The sequence below is a fragment of the Ochotona princeps genome, chromosome 15, assembly GCF_030435755.1.
Source record: "Ochotona princeps isolate mOchPri1 chromosome 15, mOchPri1.hap1, whole genome shotgun sequence".
NCBI classification, from domain to species: domain Eukaryota; kingdom Metazoa; phylum Chordata; class Mammalia; order Lagomorpha; family Ochotonidae; genus Ochotona; species Ochotona princeps.
In genome coordinates, this window is record NC_080846.1 from 20,194,297 (window position 1) to 20,218,214 (window position 23,918).

At 39.8% G+C, this 23,918-nt stretch overlaps 1 pseudogene; it reads right to left on the minus strand.

Annotated features, from left to right (window-relative positions):
* The window catches only part of LOC118757597 (histone-binding protein RBBP4-like), a 40,498-nt pseudogene that overhangs the window by 13,939 nt on the left and 2,641 nt on the right, over positions 1-23,918 (minus strand).

Sequence of the window (23,918 nt, forward strand, 5' to 3'; positions counted from 1 at the left end):
CTGCACTCAATACCTAGATGAGGGGACCAGTGGGAACATGAAACTATTACAAGGAGTGTCTTTTCCTAATTTTCACCAAGGTGCTATTATGTTTTGAAAATGAATTAGTCCTAGATTCATGCAGAACTCGAAATATCAAAGTCTTAAGACAATGGTACTAAACAAGCAGAAATTTAAACTTAATCCAATTATGCTGTTTGAGGTGAGGCCCTGGGAAATGGCTAAGTGAAATGAGAGTGTTAGGTTGGATTTCCCGTGATTCAGTCCTGGAGTCTTTATAAGGAGTGTAAGACCACAGACATAACAAATAAGCTCCCTCATATCTTGCTATGTGATGTTCTGTGCTGCCTGAATTCTATTCCAATAAGCACCATATCACCATACAAAGCCCTTGGACCTTGCACCTCCATAACCATGACCAAAATAAACATCTTTACTGCTTATCCTGCCTCAGGTATGCAATTAGAGCACTTGAAAACCAACAGGAATTGTGTCAGAGGGGAGTGTTTTACGAGGATTGCACCATACAGGCCGGCCTCTATGCTAGGTCCCAGATTTAGAAGAACCCTGTGTTTGGTTTAATTTCTACGATGCTTTTTTATAAAAGTAATTTTAAAAAAATATTTGTTATGTTCCATCTTCTGTGTCTTTATGTAATCTGTGCATGTTTATGTGTCAAGATTTACCATTGTCACCACATTACATAATAATGTTTCATAAACACTTAACATGTGCCAGAACAGACATCTTGCTACAAATGTTACATACATTCCTCCCCCAACACCACTTAGAGGTAGGAAATAATACTTTCCTATTTTATAAATAATTGATTTGAGGCTTAGAAAGATAAGTAACTTGCACAGAATTAGGTATTTGGACTCTATAATTCAAATCTTTAATCCCTAATGATACTAACTAAAACTTTCAGTTTATACATCTGACCACCCCCACTAGACTTAAAGGGAGAATTATGTTCCCTCCACTCATCTTGATAGTCTTGAAGCTAGAATTGCCTGAAGCATTCTAAGTACATACTAAATGTGTGTTGAACAGAACCTAATTTCAATTAATCATATAGCTACATAGTATTTACATTTAAAAATTTTTATTTTTGATGATGTTTACATAGTTGATTGGGGTAGAAAGGGTCAAGGATTAGGGGAGAGTGAGTGAGACAATCGTTTCCACATTTTCTTTTATCCTCTTCCTGTGTCTGGGGAAGGGGGAGAAATAAGGAGCGAAGCCCACCCAGCCTCCCAACCACCTCAGTACGCAGGGATGAGGAATAGCCACCCCATGCCATCCCAGCGGCCTGGAGTGGAGCATGCTCCAAGGGTTCTGCTCAAGTGGTTTCAATAGTTCTAAAATGCTGTTGATCTTACCAACAAAGGATGAAGAAATCCTTCCAAGGTCCATTGGCTGACATAGTCCACCTTAGAATCTCCATTCACCTAGATATTTGCTGCCAATGCTTAGCTGGAGTAGTTAATCAATTTGTTCTGCCTCCTTCCTCTGTTATGGTACCAGATGTCCTCTGCAGGCTCCAATGGACTGCCATATCTTCCATGTGCATCTGGGTATGTTGTCCACTATTCCACCTAAGCCACTGAGGAGGCCCAGCTGTGACACACATGCACTCCACGCTCAGACCACAGATACAGCAATTCTCCCCATGGTTGGGGTTCTGAGCCCAGCAGTTTGAAGTGATCCCAGACCTGATTCTCGTGTGTGCTTGCCAATATGGGGTTCGGCTCTGTCCATCACCCACAACAGCCTATGCACATGTTGGTAGTTGCAATTGCTGGATCAGTTCTGTCTCCAGCTCCATCTCTTACACAAACCAATGGATGTTGTGGCCCTGCCCAACCATGTTCACCACACACTCAGCCCTCACATACACCTAGCTGCAGCCTAGTCAGAACAACCCCCAATAACCTCCACCAGACGTGTCCCCAGCCCTAGTTCCTGTGCTTGCCAGTCTGTCCCACATCCCATTCTACTCTTGTACATGCCAATAGACATTGAAGCCTAGCTCAACCCAACTGGCCCCACTATCCATCCAACACTCAAGTCAGTGGGTGCCACTACTTGTCTAGCCAGGCACACCCCCAACCCTGGTTCTCATGCTTACCAGTGGGAGCTGCAACCAATTAGAGTGTTGCCCACAGTTTCCCAGTCTTGGATTCTGGTGCTCTCCAGGTGGTTCTGGAGTTCAGCTTGACAGGATTTGCCCCTAGTCCCAGCTCTTGACAATTGATGCTGTGGCAAAGCCCAACTGGCCCACACCCACTCTGGTTTATGCATGTACCAGTGGGTACAGTCAGTTATCCCAGCCAGGCTCTCCCCTAACCCAGCTCACATACAGCCAACAGGCACGGCAGCCCTGTCCAGCCTGGTCTAGCACCGATACCAGTTCTAATGCTCACCAGTGGGAGCAGTGAACTAGCAGCGGACCCCTCCCCCTCACAGACCACCTACCAGGATTGTGCCCCTGCCCCAGACTCACGTGTGCTGTTTGGTGCTGCAGACCAGTCTGGCATGGCCTCCCTCCCTCAGCATTTTCCAGTAGGTGCTGTTGTGGCCCAGCCCAGCCCATCCCCAGTTTCAGTTCATGCTGGTGGGTCCTGCAGCCTAGCCCAGCCCAGCTACTCTCCAGTTCCAGCCCTAATGTGAACTAGCTAGTATTGCAGCCCGACCCAGCCTATCCCACACCCAGTCCTAGCTCTCAGATCTGCCAGTGGGTGCTATGGGCTGGCCCAATCTGGGCCACACGTAGGTCTGAACCACACGTAGGCAGGCAGGTACCGTAACCTGGCCTAGTCTGGGCTGCTCCCAGCCCTGATTCTTGTGCGCAACTGCAGGAAATGCATCCTGACAGAGGAGCTCCCCAGGCTTCTCTATCAGGTCCTCTCCAAGTGACAGATCTTGCACAAACTGGTGATCCTTGGCCCAGACTGATTTAGTCCACTTCCTGTACTGGCAGGTACTGCGGCCTTACCCCACTGGCTCACACCTGTTCCAGTTCTTATTGTTGGGTGCTATAGCCCAGCCACACCTGGTCCATGACTAGAAACAGCTCTCACATGGGTCAGCAGGAGCAGAGACCTATCCCCGCCCGTCCTATATTCACCCTGGCTCTCATGAGCACCAGAGGGTGCCGGAGTCAAGTGCGGTCTGGCACACTCCAGACCCAGTCCATACCCATATCAAGGGACACTGCAGACATGCCCAGCCCAGATCACCACCCCCATTTCAATTCATGTGCTCACCAATGGAAACCACAACCCAGCTGAGGCATCCCCTTAGCTCTCCAACTAGACCTGTTCCCAGCCACAGATCTTGCTCATGCCCACTGAGTTCCCCTATATTACTACTATAGTATAGTTCTTCATAAACAGTCATATGTCCATCATTGCAGGCATGGACATGGCAGAGTCCAGCATTCTATTCTCAAGATACAGTTAACAGTTTCTTTGGAGTCCCTAGCTCTTAAGCTAACCAGCAGAAATTGCAGTTCCACAGGCATGGGTCCACATATCTCCCCCACAGAATCTACCCAGTCCATGTTCCCTCACATGCTGATCAGTGTCATGGCCTAGCCTAATATTACTGTGTCCAGTTCCAACACTCACTGGTGGGTACTGTAAGCTAGCCCTAACAGGCAGGCCCCCAGCCCTAGATTTAGTGTGGGCCAATGCGTGGTGGTCAGCAGTGTTTCATCCAAGACTCCCACGTGGGCTGGTACATCAGTCTGACCCATAAAGGTTCTCTAGCCTCCCCCCTCCAAACAAGCTGGTCTCAGTCCCCTAACTTACAAATACAGTGGCCTTGTTGTTGGGAGTCCCTCCCTCAGAAGTCATTCCACACCTCCAACACACCCACTCAGTGGTCCTCCCTTTCCCATATCCTCCCGCCCCTTTCTCAAATCAGCCCACAGTCCCTGTGCCCAGGAGTACATGGGTTTCCTAGCCCAGCCTTCCAAAGCCCAGTGATGTGCTGGCCTAGAGCTCTGCCCACCCACCAGGATCCCAAGTTTCTGACACGTGTGCTGGTCTTGGACTTTACCCCACCAAACATCCAAGATCCAGGCCCATACAAAGTTCCCCAGGCGCAGTCCACCAACTCACCACGCCAGCATGCTAACTTGGCTCAGCCCCTAGCACATGGGGAAATCCCCAGGATCACTCTGCCTGCCTGGATGTGAGCCCCAGGTCCCTGCACACTCCCCACCGTTGCTCACCCCTAACCCCCCACAAGCCCGCACACTCAGGCCCCCACGAGCTGGCCACCTCCTTGCCACATCAGTGTGGGAATGGTGGTGATGCCGTTCCCAGTCGGTCGGCGCAGGAACAGCAGCGCACAGCCAGTGTTTTTGTTTGTACATGTATCTTTGCTATATTTACATATATTCTGAAAGTGACACTGAACCCTTTTACAATGTGTCTGCAATTTCTCTTAAACCAATTAAAAGACATCTTTGGGGCCAGCACCATAGTGTAGTGCACTAAGCTTTTGCCTGGGATGCCAGCATCCCACCCAGATACATACCAGCTCTGGCCTAGCTGCTCCACTTATGATCCAGTTCATTGTGTCATAGGAAAGCAGTGGAGGAGAGTTCTCATGGGGACCCAGAGGAAGCTCCTGACTCCTGGCTTCAGATTATCTCACCTCTGGCCATTTCAGGCATTTAAGGAGTGAAGTTTCTCTCTGTAACTCTACCTTCAAACCAAAACTTAAAAATTAAATCTTTGAAAAAAAGACATCTTCACAATTTTCAAAACAGAAGTTCAGTGCCAAAGGAATTGATAGCTATGTAGATTTTTGTGAAACGAAAGAGTCAAATGTTTTCCAATAGTCTTTGAAGATTTGGTTTTTTTTTTCTCTCTTTTAATTTCTCTTTCCAAAGCATTCAACTTCTTCCCTGCCCTGCCCTCTCCCTCTGGGTCAGTTTCAGATACCTCTGCCTCCAGAGTTGGCTCCTTGGCTCTTCAGGCTACAGTGAAGAGCAATTTAGCTCTTAAGGCTTATGCAATTTCCATCCTCACTGTGCTAGATTGCGTTTTACAAAATGACTACTTGCACAATATTTTCCATACCATATCACAAGACCACCTCCTAAGGGTTCATTTGTTGTAGGGATGCATTCTTGACCTACATTTCTGTTTTCTGACATTTTCTTCCCAAGCAGTTTCATCTTCTCACCAGGCTTTAACTACTCCTATGTGAACGGCTGCCAGATATCCAACACTATTTTTCATCTTAGATGTTTATACAAATTCTTGTAATAAAAGCCTCATTGCAGAATGACCCTGACACACTTCTAATCAGGTAATAACCCCCTCTTTAATCTTACATGCTCACAATGGCCAGACCAGAGCTGAGATAGGGCTAAAGCCAGAAACGCAATTTCCACAATGGTGGCATAAGCCAGATTACTTGAACCATCATCTGTTGCACTGAGATCAACAGTGCACTGGATTGGAAATAGAGAAGTAGAGACTCAAGCCAAGCTCTCCCATAAGCAATGCCATTGTCTCAAATGTCACCTTAACAGCTGAGCCAAATACCTACTTACGTTTTTCTTTTAATACTACAAAACCGATTTTTCTTGGCTGCTAATCACAGAGGGACATGACTCTTTTTGCAACCAAGCATTTATCCTGTGAAGGTCAAGCACAATTCTCAACTTCAGGAAGTGTTTAACTTGATCTGATTCTGAGTGTAATCACCAGTAAAGGTTGACCGAATTTACGTTTGAATGTAGAAACCCTTTTGCTTCTATTCGCTGGACAACAACTTCCTATTTCCTTTGTTGTGTGACTTTTTAAATAGGCTTGCTAATTATCAGGCATGGAGAGCAATACTAATTAAAGGTGACTCATTTCAGAGTTGTTTTTTAACAGGAAATTACTAATCATAACGTTGGGTAAATCCCCAAAGGTTTGTATGTTATTTGACTTTAAAATATTATGGCTAGCCATAGTCCTCTCCTGCGGTACCAGGCCACAAGCAGGGAGCTGGATGGGAAATGGGCTGCCAGGATCAGAACTGTGTCCAGCTGGGATCCCGGTGCATGCAAGGTAAGGACCTTTGCCGCTGGGCTACTGCACTGAGCCGAAGACTAGAATTTTTATTGATAAATTCAATATAATACCCATGGAATTTTAACTATTTGAGCATTACACTTTGTCAAAAAGTGAATCAAGAACATAGAAGTTAATATGCACTACATAATCAAAATGTCTACTTCTAGACACTACATAGCCTAAAGAAACTCTCACATACATTGCAAAGAGAAATGTACAAGGATACATAGTTTCAGGAACAATACACTTCAGCGCTATTGGTAAAAGAAAATAAATGGCCAACATGGAAATGCTTTAGGGATGGAATATTTTTCTCTCTCTTCTTCTTTCTGTAAAATCTGCTTTTCCAATAAAAATAAACAAATCCTTCTAAAAAAATAAGGCAAAACTCCCTAGACTGATGAAATATTACATTTCACAGTAAAAGTATCACAGATTGAAATACATATTCTTGTGAATATAATCAGAATAGGAACTAACAACTTGGTAAAACTATTATAAACTCTCTCTCTAAAAATACACTCTCTTTTCAAAAGCCACATTTGTTGAAAAGTCATTTTACATGAGCTGCTGAGGGGCTAGCATAAGGCCAAGCCACCTCTTGTAACACCAGTGTCTTATACTGAAGCATCAGCTTGATACTACCTGTCCCGTTTCTGATCCATTTCTCTGATAACGTATCTTAGAAAGTAACAGAAGTTTATCCAAGTACGTGGGTCCCTGCCACACATGTGGAAAACCCACGTGGGATTTCCGACTCCTGGTTTTTTCACCTGGCCCAACCATCGCTGTTGTAGTCTGTAAGAAATGAAACAACAAACGGAAGATCTCTGTCTCTCCTCCTCTCTCTGCCACTCCGCCTTTCAAATAAAATAAATCTTTTTTTAAAAAAAAAATGAACAACTAGGGCCCGGCGTGGTAGCTTAGCAGCTAAAGTCCTCGCCCTGAAAGCGCCAGCTGGATCCCATATTTGGAACGGTTCTAATCCCAGCAACCCTGCTTCCTATCTAGCTCCCTGCATGTGGCCTGGGAAAGCAGTTGAGGATGACCCAAAGCCTTTGGACCCTGCACCCACATGGGAGACTGGAAGAGGCTCTGGGCTCCTGGCTTCAGATTGGCGCAGCTTCAGCCATTGTAGTCACTTGGGGAGTGAATCAACAGTTGGAAAGTCTTCCTCTCTGTCTCTCCTCCTCTCTGTACATCTGACTTTGCAATAAAAATAAATAAATCTTTTTAAAAGATGAGCAACTGACCTGAAAAGTGGATAACAAATGTTTGTTTTACCTAATGATATAGAAACCACAGGCTAAATTACTGTTAAGATATCAAGCTAGTTATGGATATTTTTAAATGTTAACATAGTTAAATACTGAGAAGTGATGAAATATCTTTAGTTATGAAAGATTTTCATTATAAGAAAGTTAATCTGAAGATCAGTTTGCAATCACGTGTTTCCACAAAGACACCACATTGGAATGTCAAACTGTTCCACTTTGAAACTTCACTCAAAGGAAACATGGCAGGAAAATGCTTTTGTGCTCACAATGCTGGACCTGCAATGCAGTTCCAGCAAATCTGGCTTTAAGACCTCCCTAATTATATATTTATAAATGCATCTCATGTATCTTGTAGGCTGGAATAAAGCCCTATAACCATTTCAGTTTATCAAGTAAATGAAGTAATTTTTACAAAGGGTTATGCAGTCGATTAAACCAAGCAACAATATATACTCATGATTATTTGTAAAGGTTACCATTTATGGACTGATTTTCTGTTTTATTGTGTGCTTAAACGCAGAGACTTCAGCCAGCAAAAACTAACAACAGTGTGCAAATGCAGAAAGCAGAAATGATGGCTCAGTAACAATCTTCTGTAGTCATTATAGCTATGATTTAGTATTCAATGCACATGGACAGTGTTATAATCAATTTAGAATATGAGCTGCCCAGTAGGTTTACCTAGTGAGTATAAAAGGTAAGATATTAAAGTATTACTGACTCACTATAGTACCTTTTTATTCTCCTAAGGTTTTCAACATTACATTTTTATGAAGGTATATTTAATTTTTCATCTGAAAGGCAGAAGAACAGAAACAGAAGAGAGAGGGGGACTTCCCATCTACTGATTCACTCCCCAAATGGCCACAATGGTCAGGACTGGGCCAGACCAATGCCAGGAAATAGGGACTCCAAAATGTTCTCAACAGAACCTCTGTCATCTATCGAGTTCCTCTATGTGCACTTGGAGGAGTCCAAGTTTCCAATTATTCTCTTTCTAAATGTATTTGTTTTATTACTTTATGATACCATTCCATAGGCTCTAGCATTTCCTTCCCCTCCTCCCCAAATCTCCACCTTCCCACTGATTTCCCCCATATCATAACAACAGTATAGTCCTTCACAATCAGTCATAAATTCATCATCTTTTTAAGTGTATCCTAACATTGTAGGTATGAACAATGGCAGAGAGTTCTGCATCCTATTGTCAAGATATACTTCGCTGGAAGTCAATTTTTGATTTGAAAATAGAGATGCATACTGCATTATATCATCACGTCTGGATGTGATAGTCTCTATTACACAGTTATTACACATTCATTTCAATGAAAAGCCATAAAACAGAATCAACAACAGGAAGAAAAAATAGAAAATTACAACATGATGTTAAATAACATGCTACTGAATGATCAATGTGTCACTAAATAAATAAAAATCAAAAACTTTCTTGAAGCAAACAATTTTTCTGTAAGAGGAAATTAATAAGAAAAAAACTTTTTTGAATGAATGAAAATAAAAACAAAAATATCGAACCGCCTGAGAAGTAGCAAAAACAGTATTGAAAGGGCTAGTGATCTTGTATTTTGAACAGCCCATACCACTGGAAGTCAAAACAGTCTCACTGTGAGCTGACCACACCTGGAACACTTTATCTTCATGTGATTCAAAGGAATGTAACTTAAGCTTCAGATTACTCACATCTCAGAAGGCAACAGTCTTGTCAGCTGATCCTGTGAGCATCGGTTGACTAGCTTGGTTTGGAAGTATTAATTGAATGAGTATCCAAATTCATAAGTTTCTGATCGTCAACAACTGACCCAAACAGAGATTTCTGGAGAAGATGCCAGGAAACATCTTCTACCACTACTGTATACCCCAAAAAGGTGATCTTCACACCAACTACTTCTGCTTCCTTTGGAATGGCAGTGATTCCTAGGCAGAGGCTGTTTTCATTAAAACTGTCAGTGCCTGTTGAGATTTGAACTCCAAGAAAGCCCACAGAATTCCTACTGATGTCCATGAATACTCTTTAGAAGGGTCTGGCTTAGGAGGAGAGGATGTTTCGTATAGTTAGAGAAGAATGACACTGGATGCAGTCTTAGTTACAGTGATGCAAGTGTTCTAGGGATTTATAAGGAGCTCTGCTTATTCTCCTTTGTGATTAATCTTGATTTTTGTTTTAATTTCTTGACTAAATGAACTGAAACCTTCAAATTCTGCTTTCTCATTGATGCAGTGTGATGCATCAAACCGAGGATTATCATTAGGGTATTGCACACTGGATGATACAAGGTGCTTCTGTTCATTGAACATATGCATTCCCAGCAAGAGTCAATGAATGCCGAACTCTTTTCGTTCTTAGCTGATTGCATCTGGAAGTCACTGTGCAGGTAGGCTGGGCTACTCGGGTGCAGATCACCACCACATCATAAAGAAATGTTCTTTTTCCATAGTTAGTACTCCTTGATCACATACCCATCACTGTCTTGTCAGAGACTGCTTCATAGTTGGCTATGGCTGGCAGGTGAGCTGCTGGGATCACGGGTCTAGCATTACCACATTTTTAATTGTGGTAAAATATATACAAGATTTACCTCTTCAGCTTTTGCCAGGTATATAGCTTAGTGTGCTACACATATTCACAATATTGGAAATCAAATTTCCAAAATTCTTTATATTGCAACACTGAAAAATCTGTAGCCCTTGAACAACTTCACATTCCTCCTTACTCACAGCCTCTGGGAATTGTCATTATACTTTCTTGATACATTGGACTAATTTACCTAAGTGGAATCAAGACGTTGAGTCATTCTGCACTGTTTTCCTAGGCCATAAGCATGGAGCTGGATGGCAAGTGGAGGAGCTGGGACAAGAGTCGGCATCTCCAGCCAGTCTCATATGGAATCTCAGCCCTTGCAAGGGGAGAATTACCCAATTGAGCCATCACACTTGATGCCAAAGGGCTCACTTCTAAACACTATACTTGGATTAAGTTGTCTTAATACCACTAACCTATAACTTTGCCCTTTAAAACCTGTGGGAACCCAGAGACTAAATTATATTGGTCATACCAGTTAGAAATACACATATATCATTTTGTACAACTAATACTTGAATGTTTTGAAAGACAAAAAACTTGACCGATACAAAATTTGATATCTAGAATGGAATGCTGCTGTAACAAAAGCTTAAAATATGTGGCTTTGGACTTGGAAATAAGCAGCAGGCAATGATTTGATTGTCACATGAGACTGGAAAAATGGCAAGCAGTGTTATATGGTGGAAAACATTTGTTAAAATTGGCAGCTGCAATAACATAGCATAAAATGTATCTAATAAACTTGTGAAGTTGGATGAGGTGATTTCAAAGCAGAGTGTTAAAAAGCTGGCTGCCACGAGATGTATTTGAGCACAAGAAAGCAGTAAGCTCAAAAAGAATTACAAAACCAAAGAGAATATATAGTCAAGAAATTCTGAAACTGGCACAGTGCAAAGTAAAGTTATTTTTCACCAAATCCCAATGTCACAGAAAAAGCAAACAGAGCATACTGGCAGCCAAACATAACTTCACAGTATAACCAAATCAAGGCAATGGAGACAACATACTTTGTTATGTCCTTGCATAACTAGATTTTATCTTTTGAACTTCTGCTTTTCACATCATAAGAACAATTCTCAGACAGCCACTACTTATACTGACAGACATATTGAGCAAACTTTGATCCAAGTGATCCAACTTGAAATTCACAGCCAAGATCAAATGATTCTAAACAACATCTACCAAGTCCTAGTAGCTATAAATAGGTTAAAAAAAAAAAAGGAAAGCTTATTTGTTATTAAGCCCTAGATGTACAAGTGGTTGGCAATGGACCAAAAATTAACTAATATAGGAAGATTCTCTCAAATTAAAAATTCTTTTAAAGATTTTAATGCAAAGTCAAATATATAGAGAGGAGGAGAGACAGAGAGGAAGATCTTCCGTCTGATTATTACTCCCCAAGTGACTGTAACAGCCAGTGCTATGCTGATCCAAAGCCAGGAGCCAGGAACTTCCTCCAGGTCTCCCACGTGGGTGCAGGGTCCCAAGGCTTTGGGCCTGCTTTCCCAGGCCACAAGCAGGGAGCTGGATGGGAAGCGGGGCCACCGGGATTAGAACCAGTGCCCATATGAGATGCTGCGGCATTAAAGGCAAGGACTTCAGCCAGTAGGCCACCACCCTGAGCCATCAAATTAAAAATCTAAGGTTTGAATTGCTTCTTTCTTTGTAAAAAAAAAAAAAAGGTTATTTACTTATTTTTATTAGGCAGATTTATAGAGAGAAAGAGATACACAGAGAAAGATCTTCCATCCTGCTGGTTCACTCCCCAAATGGCTGCAACAGCGGGAACTGAGCCGATCTGAATCCTGAAAACAGGACTTCTTCCAGGTCTCCCACACAGTTGCAGGGTTCCAAGGCCTTGGGTCATCCTCTGTTACTCTCCCATGACACAAGCAGGGAGAGGAATGGGAAGTGGAGCAGTTGTGACACTAACAGGTGCCCATATGGGATGCTGGTACTTGCAAGGAGAGAATTTAGTAACTGACCCATGGTGCCAAGCCCTTCTTCTCTTTTATCTGTGATTTGATTTGCTCATTGAGGCTTTTATTTCAATAACTATTTCTTTTCAGAGATCTAAATGATACATTTTTTAATTTGCCTTTTCCTTTAACACATATCCTATTGTTCTTTATTTTGTTCTTTCTTTTACATCCATAATCCTTTAAATTTCTTATTTTTATAGGCCCAGACTTTTTAGTTTCTAGGCCATTCTATTTTAGTGAGACATCACTCACAAATGGAGATTTGTTTCCTCATATTCTTATAATTTTGTATTATCTTTAAGAGATAACCCTTCTTTCTATGGTAATACACAAGAGCTAGATTATGATATTATTTATGGGGTATTTTCACTTACTTCTTTCTGACCCCCGTAGGCTTCAATGTTAGATGGATGTGAGTTCTACGTTTTGATCTGTACCCTCCTCCACACATGCATTTCTGTTACATACTATGTGCACATACACTTATTTTTTTTCTTTGATAATTGGGGATTTCCTTTTTATTTCTTGGATAAATTTTGTTAAGTTATCTATCATTTATCTATCAGAATCAAGAAGGATTAGATAAGTCATGTTGAACAAGTTTCCAGATCCCCATTTTCCCATGAAGGATTGATTATGTTTATTTTTTAGGACACTTAGGCAATATAGACTTGTGCCAGCAAGAATAAGGCAGATTACTTGAATTCCATATTATAAATGGAGTGTTTTGAATTAAATACATCTGCTGTAGAATGACTATTTGAAAAGGCAAAGATAGTTAGATGCCATTAATTAATCTAAACTTAAGTGGCAAATAAATGGGCTTGATAAAGTGAGATGATAAAGAGGTAAAGTTAATACTGCAAGAATAATGAAAAGCACTGCAAGAACGAGCACTTGGGTCAACAGTTCAGACGCAACGTAGGACATCCAAATTCCACATCAGGGTCCCTGGTTCAAGTCAGCTCCATTCAATCCCAGCTTTCTGCTGCTGTGCATGCTGGGAAGCAGCAGGCAATGGCTCCATTACTTTGGTCACAGTCACTTAAATGAGAAATGCAGACTGAGTTTCAGGCTGCACCCTCCAGCCTTGTTTAGTCCTAGCTATTTTATGCTTGTAGGGAGAGCACCAATAGATGGGAGATCTCTTTCTCTTTTTTTCTCTTTTTCTCTCATTGCCTTTCAAATAAATAATAAACAAAAATTTAAAAATAAGAATGCTGCAAACATATCACAATAAAATTATTTTGGCATTACTTCAAAATTATTCATTTAAAGAACATAATTTAAGTATGTATTTTTATATATAGTTGACTTAGAAATACTTTTTGATTGATGGATTAATGAATAAGTTACTTCACAGTATGTACATTATAATACAACTGTTACAAAAAAGTAAAGGAATAAAAGTAAGATGAAAAGTGCATAAACAGAAAACAAAGTGCATAGGAGTAACAGAAAATCCATTCTAGTTGTTTGCACCAAAGCAATGTGAGTGGTAGCAGGATATTTAACCACTTTAAGTCTTGCTTCACTCAATTATATTTTTAAAAAGAGACCTTTAATAATAAAATAAAATAAAAGAGACCTTTGGGGCCTGGCGTGGTAGCCTCGCCGCTAAAGTCCTCACTTTGCATGTACCTGGATGCCATATAGGGGCCAGTTCCTATACCGGTGGCCCCACTTTCCAATGCAGCTCCCTACTTGTGGCCTGAGAAAGTAGTTGAGAACGGTACAAAGCCTTGGGAACCAGCATCCATGTAGGAGACCTGGAATAAGCTCCTGGCTTCTGGCTTCAGATCAGCTTAGCTCCAGCCATCATGGCCACTTGGGGAGTGAGCCAGTGGACATAAGATCTTCCTCTCTACCTCTCCTCCTCTCTATATATCTGACTTTCCAATAACAAATAAATAAATCTTTAAAAGAAAGAAATGTTTGCTCATTTTTACAAAGTCACAGAATAAAATAAGACAAATATACATGGAAGTATTTTAAAAATCATAAGCCACAACATTGTTCTAAAATATTTTTTCTGAAATAAATATACATGGAAAGGAATTCCTTTAATACAAAGGACAGAAATAAATTAGATAGAAGACAAGCTACACTACACTAACGAAGAGACCCAAATGTATAATACCCTTAAAAAACAAATCTCATTTCACTTATAAAACCACGTAGTTTATGAGTAATTTGGTGGCTTGGTAGTGGAGAGTTCAAACTCCTGTGCATCTTATTTTCCTCTAGTTCATAATAGATGGCTTCCAGCTAATGGGGAAAGGTGATGAATAGTTTTCACCAGCTCTGCTTTTCAAGCAATAGCAGGCAGGAGGGAAGGAAAGAGGGAGTGATATAAGTCACTCATCCTTTTCAGAATGGGAGTAAGAAGCTTTTCATCTCTCTTTGTTCACCTTATATCTGACATGATCTAGAACACAGCCACATATATTTGCAGGGAAGATTAAGTAATCATGAAGCTACCTCATGTTCATGGAATTTTAAATGACTTAGAATGTTCAAAACAATCTTAAGAGAACAGCACTGAAGGAATTGCACTCTCCAAGCCCACAACTTACTACAAAGCAACAGCAATCAAGGTAATGTGATATTACCATAGGGTAGACATGGAGATGAATTAAATAGATTTGAAGAGCTTAGAAATAAGTTTTACACTTATAAGTAATTTAATTCAAAAAAATGCCAATAAAATTAAATGGGGAAAATATTTTGAACAACTGTCTGTGGTTCTGCAACTAAATATTCATGTACAAGAGAATTAAACTGGACCATTTCTTATACAATGTCAAAAATTAAGAGATCAAATGCCTAAACTTAAGAGCTAAAGCAATAAAACTCTGAAAAGGAAACCTAGGTGAACTCAGCTTAAGTAGTATGTACAAGCATGAAATAAAAATAAACTAGACAGTAACAAAATAAAAGCTTTGTTGCCTTAAAGCATACCATCCAAAAACTGAAAAGACACCCAAAGAATAGGAGAAAACTTACAAACCATCTGTCTGATAAGGCTCCAGTATCTTAAATATACTGAGAATACTTACAATTTACAAATACGAGTCCAGTTTTAAAATGGACAAAAGATCTACTTAAACATTTCTCCAAAGAAGATAAACAAATGGCCAACAAGCAAATAAAAAGATTATCAATATCATTGTCAGAGAAAAGTAAAATCAACCACAGTGAGTTCACACTTGACACACACAAAGATAACTATATTAAAAAGATAACAAATGTCACTATTACGGAGAAGTGGAGAAATTGGAACTTTCCAAGACTACTAGTGACACTGTACAGTGGTAGAGCCATTTCAGAACCAGTCTAGTGTTCTTCAAACAATTAAAACATAGAGTGGGCATATTATTCAACAATCACTTTCATAGCTACATACCCCAAGAGAAGTAAAAACACAATTCCACACAAAAACTTATATAAAATATTCACAGTATCATTAATCGTAACGGCTTCAAAATGGAAACAGCCTCCATGCCCATCAATGGGGGAATGGAGAAGCTAAATATGATACATGAAAACAACATAGAGTCCAGTGTGATGGCCCAGTGGCTAAATCCTCACCCTGCAAGTGTCAGGCTAACACAAGGGCACTGGTTCATGTCCTAGGTGCTCCACTTCCTTTCCAGGTTCCTGCTTGTGGCCTAGGACAGCAGTAGAGGATAGCCCAAGGTCTTTGGACCCTGCACCAATGTGAGAGACTTAGGAGAAGCTCCTGGCTAGTGGCTTTAGAATGGTGAAGCTCTGGCCATTGTGGCCACTTGGGGAGTGAACTAGTGAATGGAAGATCTTTCTTTCTGTCTCTCCTTCTCTGTAAATCTGCCTTTCCAAGAAAAATAAATAAATCTTAAAGGAGAGAGCGAGAGCACGCAAACAAGCAACTATAACCACCTGACATGGTTACATAATGGAGTAATATGTCACCTGCAATGCTGGAGTCCCATATGAATGCCAGTTTGACCCCAGCTGTTCTATTCTGCTAATGTGCCTAGAAAAGCTTTGGAAGATGGCCCAAGTGCTTAGGTTCCAGCAACCATGTGAGAGACCTGAAAGAAATTCCTGGCTCTTGACTTCAGCAGGGAGCCCCAGCCATTGTGACCATTTAGGAAGTGAATCAGCAGATGGAAAATTCTCTTTCTGTACCTCTGAATTTCAAACAAATTAAGTCTTTCTATGAAAAACCTTTTTTTAAAAAAGATTTATTTCATTTTTATTGGAAAGTTAGATACACAGAGAGGAGAGACAGAGAAAAATAGTCCATCTACTGATTCACTCCCCAGGCAGCCACAAAGGCCAGAGCTGAGCTGATCCAAAGCCAGGAGCCTGTAACCTCTTGCGGAGCTTTGGGTCATTCTTGACTGTTTTTCCAGGCCACAAGCAGGAAGCTAGATGGGAAGCAGGGCTGCCGGGATATGAACCGACATTCATATGGGATCCTGACGCAAGCAAAGCAAGGACTTTAGCCGCTAGGCTACCACACCGGGCCCTGCAAAATCTTTTAAAAAAAACAACACTGTAACATTATTAGCAATAAAATGAAATAAAGCACTGATGCATTTTACAATATGAATGAACCCTGAAAATTTGGCAACCACGAAGGACCACATACTGTATGCTTCTATTCACATGAAGTTGTAGAACAGGCAAATGCATGGAGACAGGAAAGAGAGGAAAGCAGCTGGTTCTCTGCCACCTATATGGAGACACAGGTTGAGCCCCCAACTCCTTGTTTCCACAGTTAGACAGTGAACCAATAGGTTAAAGTTTTCTCTGACTGGCTCTCTTTGTGTCTCTGATACTTACATACACAAATAAATAAATTGTTGTATTAAGAGCCCCCACTGCCATTACTGCATGAGCAGTACAACAGGAGCAATGGAATAAGAGGTTATTTGATGCTAGTATTAGCTCTTTATAAATTTCATTTATCATTTTGGAGCAAAAACAAAGAGATTGCCCACCTGTTGATTCACCCCTCCACCAAATGTCCAGGAGACGGAAACTCAATTCTGATCTCCCATGTGAGAAGCAGGAACACAGCTGCTGGAGTTATTTCCTGCCACCTGCTGGAGTACACACTTCTAGGACACTTGAATAAGCATGAGACGTCAACATCTTTTTCTAAAGATTTATTTATTTTTATTGAAAGTCAGATTTATTTTTATTGGAAAGGAAAGACAGAGATAAAGATCTTCTGTCTTCTGCTTCACTTCCCAAGTGGCTACAATTGCCAGAGCTGAGCCAATCTGAAGCCAGGAACTTGGAGCTTCTTCTGGGTATCCCTCTCAGGTGCAGGGTCCCAAGATTCAGGGCCATTCTCAACTGTTTCGCAGGCCATAGGCAAGGAGCTGGATGGGAAGTGGAGCAGCGGGAACATGAACTGGCACCTAAATGTGATCCCAGCAAATGCAAGGCGAGGACTGCAGCCACTAGGCTACCATGCTGGGCATCTTAAACAGTATCGTAAACACTGAACCACTGGGTTGTGCTTGGATCTTCTACTAGATTTATATTTTATGCTATTGGCGAGTCACAACCCTCTGACATGCTTATACAAAAGGTAAAGAAATATTAAACCAAATGATTGTAGAGGCCCATTCCACTGAATTCTGTGATCATTTGATTCTGACTCTACAAGTTTAAATTTTCACAGATGCTTCTTGCAGTTCATCATCTCAGGAGACAGGCTTTTATCCAGAGTGCTGCTTTGAGTGCTACTTCCATCACATATATTAACTGCTTTAAATACTGATTAAGTAATATTTTTTATTCTCAAGGTTCATCACAGTAGCCTAGCAATTAAAGTCCCCGCCTTGCACATGCTGGGATCCCATATGGGCGCCAGTTCTAATCCCAGCAGCTTCACTTCCCATCCAGCTCCCTGCTTGTGGCCTGGGAAAGTAGTCAAGGATGGCCTAAAGCTTTTGCGTGCTGTACCCATGTGGGAGATGCGGAAGAGCTTCTGGCTCCTGGCTTCGGATCGGCACAGTTCCAGCTGTTGCAGCCACTTGAGCAGTGAATCAATGGACAGAAAATCTTCCTCCCTGTATAGCTAACTTTCCAATTAAAATAAAAATAAGTCTAAATTTTTTTTTCTTATCCTCAAAGAGTTGATCCTTAATCACTTTGTTCATTCAAAAGTTTGGGCTTTCTTCCACTTGAGATACAAAAAGAGAATAGAGTTTTTCTCTTCAATATTTATTATAGATACACAGGGTTGACTCAGGAACAAACCCAAAGCCCCAACTTTAGATAGGAAATCATTACATTACTATTTTAAAAATACCATTATAAAGTAGATTTCTCAACCCACTAGGCAGTCATTTTTACATAGTCATTTTAGATACAGCAAATAAATACAGTCATTTTAGATACAGCAAATTAAATTCTTCAATCCCATTGTCTGAAGACAATGGAAATGAGGGAAATGAATTTCCAAATATATCATTTCTAGATTTATTGCTCTGAAATTCAATCACTTTATTATTCTTTTTTAATGCTCATTTTGTCATAGTCTCTGTTTTATCTAATAGTTTATCAATTAAAGCTTTATCATTCTCATATTTTTTCTTAATTGTCAAAATATGACAGTCCAGAAGGTTTTGATTTCCAACTGGTTAACAGAAAATCTTCAGTTTTTTTTTTTTTTAAGATTTATTTTTCTTGAAAAGTCAGATTTACAGAGAGGAGGAGAAACAGAGAGGAAGATCTTCGTCCACTGATTCACTCCCCAAGTGGCTACAACAGCTGGAGCTAAACCAATCCAAGGCTAGAAGCCAGGAACTTCTTTCCGGGTCTCCCACATGAATGCAGGGTCCCAAGGCTTTGGGCCATCCTCAACTGCTTTCCCAGGCCACAAGCAGGGAGCTAGATGGGAAGTGGAGCCCCTGGGATTAGAACTGCCATCCATATGAAACCAAGAGAAGCCATTATCTTTAGTGAAAAAAAATTATCTTAATTTTAAAATAAAATAGCATCATAGATGGAGTGCATGTTACCTCTTGTAGAATTATACTAGAGTCCATTTATTTAACTGAGTGGGATGAAGATTGTTCTGGTAAGAATTGACAATCTAGCCTCACAGTTAAACACAGTACTATAATTTTGTCTTTGCTGTAATCTGACTGTAGTTCTCTCCATATTGTTGAAACCTGATACTTGATCTGATGATAAAAAGATGTGAACCTTTGAAAACTAAGTCATGAGGTCTCCCCCTCACACATAGGATTAGCATCCTCCCAATAGAGGCACGTAGGAGCTCCCCGGCCTCCTTCACATGGGAAGGTGCGGCAAGAAGATGCCATCCCCATAGCAGGGAGCAAGGCCTCACCTGACACTGAAGCTGCTGCTTTCTTCACCTTGGACAAATCAGGCTCCAGAATGGTGAACAGTAAGTTTTTGTTGTTTATGAATTACTCACTTCAGTTATTTTGTTATAGCAGCTGAAGAAGATTGTCACTGGATCAAGTATCATTGCCTGAATCTTGGGAAATAAAAATAACCAACCTGTGACCCTAGACTAGCACTTCTCAAAGCTTAGAAAGCAAAAGTCACCCTTGCTTCATCAGAACAATAGTTCTTCAACTTGAGCCCCCAAATTCTCTCACTTACTTTATCTGGGATTGGGTAAACAATCCATAGTTGAAAATGCACCACAGGTGTTGGTGATACAGCAGATCTACAGACCACATTTTTAAAAGCATTTTTCAGCTTTCTAACCACTAACAAACTTTGGCTAAGTAATATTCCTTCAGGTGGCTAAAAACAAAAACCCAAATTTTAAATGAGTTTCATCAGTCCTTTCTGAAGTTTAAATGAAGAATTCCATTCAAGGTATCTTGCTCTCTGATTTTAAAGCTGTTTTGAGAGTATAGTCCCAAAATCCAGCTTGATGTATCCAACTACATTCTTAATTAGAGAACACCATTCCTTTATATTTTAAAAGAAGCACTTGAGGGGCCAGCATGGTGGTATAACAAGCTAATCTTCTCTGTGTTGCTCCAGCATCCCCTATGTTGTTCATGTCCCTGCTGCTGCACTTCAGGCCACTTCCCTGTTTATGACCTGGGAAAGCTACAGAGGATGACTCAAGCCCTTGTGCCCCAGCATCCATGTGGGAGATTCAGAAGGAAGCTCTTGGTTTCTGGCTTCAGATTGGCTTAGCAGCAGCCCTCATGGCCCTTTGAGAAGTGGACCAGTGGATGGAGGGTCTCTCTCTCTCTTTCACCCCCCTCTCTTGCTGATGTTAAGAATTTCATGACATGGCCTAAGAAAGTTAGTCAAGTCACCTGAGACTTAGGTATACTTAACTACCTTCTATATTGCATCAGTTTTTAAACTAATCTGGTGTACTTTTTCAACTAGTGGTCCAGAGAATACTGAATTCAGTTTCTTATGATTGTTATCAACAACATGTGTCTGTCAGAGGGATGCAGTGATCAACTTCGTTCAGAATAGACACCGTTTTAGTTTCCCTAGGGTAGGATGTTCTACTCTGCATTTGTTTACTGCTACTGCTATAACAAATTACCATAAATCTAATAACTAGGGACATTCAGGTATATTATCTTCCATCTCTAAATTTCAGACATCTGACACAAGCTTACTATACTAACATCAAGGTATTGGCAAGGCTGTGTTTCTTTCTGGAAGCTTTACGAGATAATTCATTTCTTTGCCTTCTCTACTCTCATGAAGCCATTTACATTATTTGACTAAAAACAGCTTTTTTACATCTTCAAAACTATTCTTCCACAGTCACACCACCCTTCTTATCATAGCCCAGGAAAGTTTCTTCTACCCTTAAGGGTTTCTTTTTTTTTTTTTTTTTAGTGGCTCAGAAGAAAACTTTATTGACAGGGGCACATAATGGAAGTAGATGGTGGCAGGAAGGTCAGGCTTCCACCATCGCAGCAGCAAGGCAGACATCCCTCAAGGGTTTCTGTGATTTGATTGGACTCAACTGGAAAATCCAAGATAATCTCCCCATCTCAAAGTTCTTAGTCTTGGTCATATCTTCCAAGTTTATTTTACCTTGTAAGGCAATACTCTCACAGGTTCTGAGATTATAACATGAGCAGGTCTGTAGCTTAACTCTTCTGCCTTCCATACTGTCCATCCACAGATGGACAGGTTTCTGATATGTTATATGTCTATGTTTATAATTAGAAAAAATTAATAAGCATATAATATATCTTTGTGTAATATTCTACCATTAGCTTCCAAGTACATTATTTTACTTTTAGAATACCTAAAAATGAAAGATTTGGTAAAACTGGATTTTTAATATCATTCTTCTTAACCTCTTTGTTATTTTAATTTCTTCACATGAGCACTACTAGTTGTAACAAAACTACTTATTACTCCATTTCAGCTTTATGATGTTAATAAATTTTTTTAGACAACGAAATTTAGTAACTGTCCCTGTCTAAATAGTACAAATATTTTGTAAAAAATAATTGTGACTTTATACTAATTTCTACTGTGAGTTCCATATTCATTGTTTCATTTACATTTGAATGAATCCTTTGAAATCAAATTTCGCTTTCTAAAGAATGAGTAAGTAGCAGAGGGACCACTCAAATATAGATCTTTCTGACTCTATATGTATAATATTTCTACTATATCCTAAAAAATTCCCATTATTATTCAGTAAATTATCTGCAGAAGTACATAACTATTTCTTCACAATTCACGGATTAATTCTTACTTGTCATAAACCTACTGCATAGTCTATGCTATCTATCATGTTGCTTGGGTTCCTGAAAGACAATATCATAAAGAATGTCTCATGTAACATTTTTATTCATCACAGAATTTAGTTATTACATTGTTCTAAAACTCTTTGTAAGCAATTTAAATCTTTTTTGCTATCTCAGCTAAAAATGAAGAACAGGATTGTCCAAACAGAAAATCTGAATAATTCAGTCCTCTCTTGGGAGAAAACAAAGTTAATCTCACCAGAATCTATATAGTAGCTGAATCACTGTAGATTAGTTCTGTAGATTTCCAAGAGCCATGGCATAAAAGAAAATGCTTTTAAAATCTTATTTAAAACTGACAAAATATAAGTATGTAATATTAAGACAAATATTTTCATTTTTCACTCAAAGCAAAAAATCAGTATATTAGAAAATGACTTTGCTGTGCATTTTTACAGAATTGAGAAAAGAACCCAGAGACTGCTTATACATTTCCATTTTTTCATGGAGTCATTTTTAGTCAACTTTGAATCTATCAATAAAGATAAATCAGTCTTGATTATATGCATTTTATATTTATATCCATATATATGAATAAATCATATATTTGGATCAAATATATACATATGGATCAAATCAAATTTAATACAACATATATATCAAACCAAATTAAATAATAATATTTATGGTTCATAGAACAAATTCTTCCTTGGAAAAGTTTCTCATCATACATGTACATTTCATTTTTAAATAACCAGGATCCAAAGAATATATTATCTATTAAGGATTTATTTTTGCTGTGATTCCAGATGTATTAGACTCTGATTAGTTTATTGATTCCATTCACTTTAGTTTGATTAACAGTTAATTGAGAACTTATATTAGGGAAGGCTGACTTTATTCTTCAGGGTGGTATCAGCTTTCAAAGCAATCTATATGCCCTTCAGAGAAAAAAAAAAGTGGATGAAGTAATAAACCGGACTGATCATTTCATAGACTTAAGGTCCATGTGAAAAGTAAACTTTATAGAATTCACAAAACAGGTGCTAAAATGTGCTTGTTTTTTTCTAATTTTTTTACTTAAATACATTTAGTTGGTCTAGAGCATTCAGTGTATTCTCCCAAACTCCTTACTATCTTGTAATGAACTTATTTCATCTGTTTATGTTACCAATTTCGAATTCCTGTAAGCATTCACAGTGAGAAAATGAAAACTCGCAAAGGCTAAACAACTGGGCCAAGGCTCCCCAGCTAGCTAGTTAGTTGCATTGAGTCACAGTCAAAACCAAGGATACTTGTTTTGTGAAAGGGACTAATTCCTATCACTATCTCTTCAATCTCTTTTTCAGAATCTAACGCCTGTCTGAAATAAGCAGCATCTCATTTTTTAAGCTCTAAAAACTGAATTGTGGCACTTAGAATTTTTGTTCCTATCCCAAGTTTCAAAATATCAGTAGCAGATTAAGCATTGAACTATATGCTATTTTGGTGTTTGCACTATTCCCCCATCTGTCCGCTGTCTTTTAGCTGTTGGGAAAGCTGATAAAGGGGGAAGGGAATTTTAAGAGGACATCAGAGAAAAAAATGAAGGGTTTAGAGAGGTGAATAAGCATGAGGGATAGTGAAGTTACTGGAGAAACTGACCTGGACAGGACCAACAGAGAACACAGAAAACATTGCAACAGAAGCTCCTGAAGATCAAAGGTAGGCAAGGTTGAGAAATAAAGGCTGCAGGGTCACCAACACTGTTCTCTTAGGGAATGTGCTAGACCTGTGTGTGCACAGGATTTGCTAAATCCACTTAGACTTCAGGAAGATTTCCCCTTGGGTTTGTATTGAAATAAAAAAAGTGAAGTTTATTTTGGAAGTCAGTCTCCTTTGCACTTCCTGCCATCAAGTTCTATCTTTAAAAACCCCAGGTTGAAAACCGATTTTCTTTTGACACCTTAAACATAATTCTTACTCTCTTGTTAGTTACACTTGAATTCGACACTCTTACCTGCTAAGTACAAGTATCTCTGTGAAAAGGATTGTTAAACATCCATGAGCAGAGAGAGAAATTGTTAGGTCAAAGAGTCGTTGCTGGAGAGTCTCTAATTTCAAAACCAACTCTGATTCTATGTAAGTAAGATCCACCTCAGATTGATGCCAATTTCCAAAGTGCTTGGTCTCTTGTACTACTTTTCCTCTAGATTAAGTGGACAAGGAAGTTGCAGTGGGTCTGAAATGGTAGTAACAACCACCAG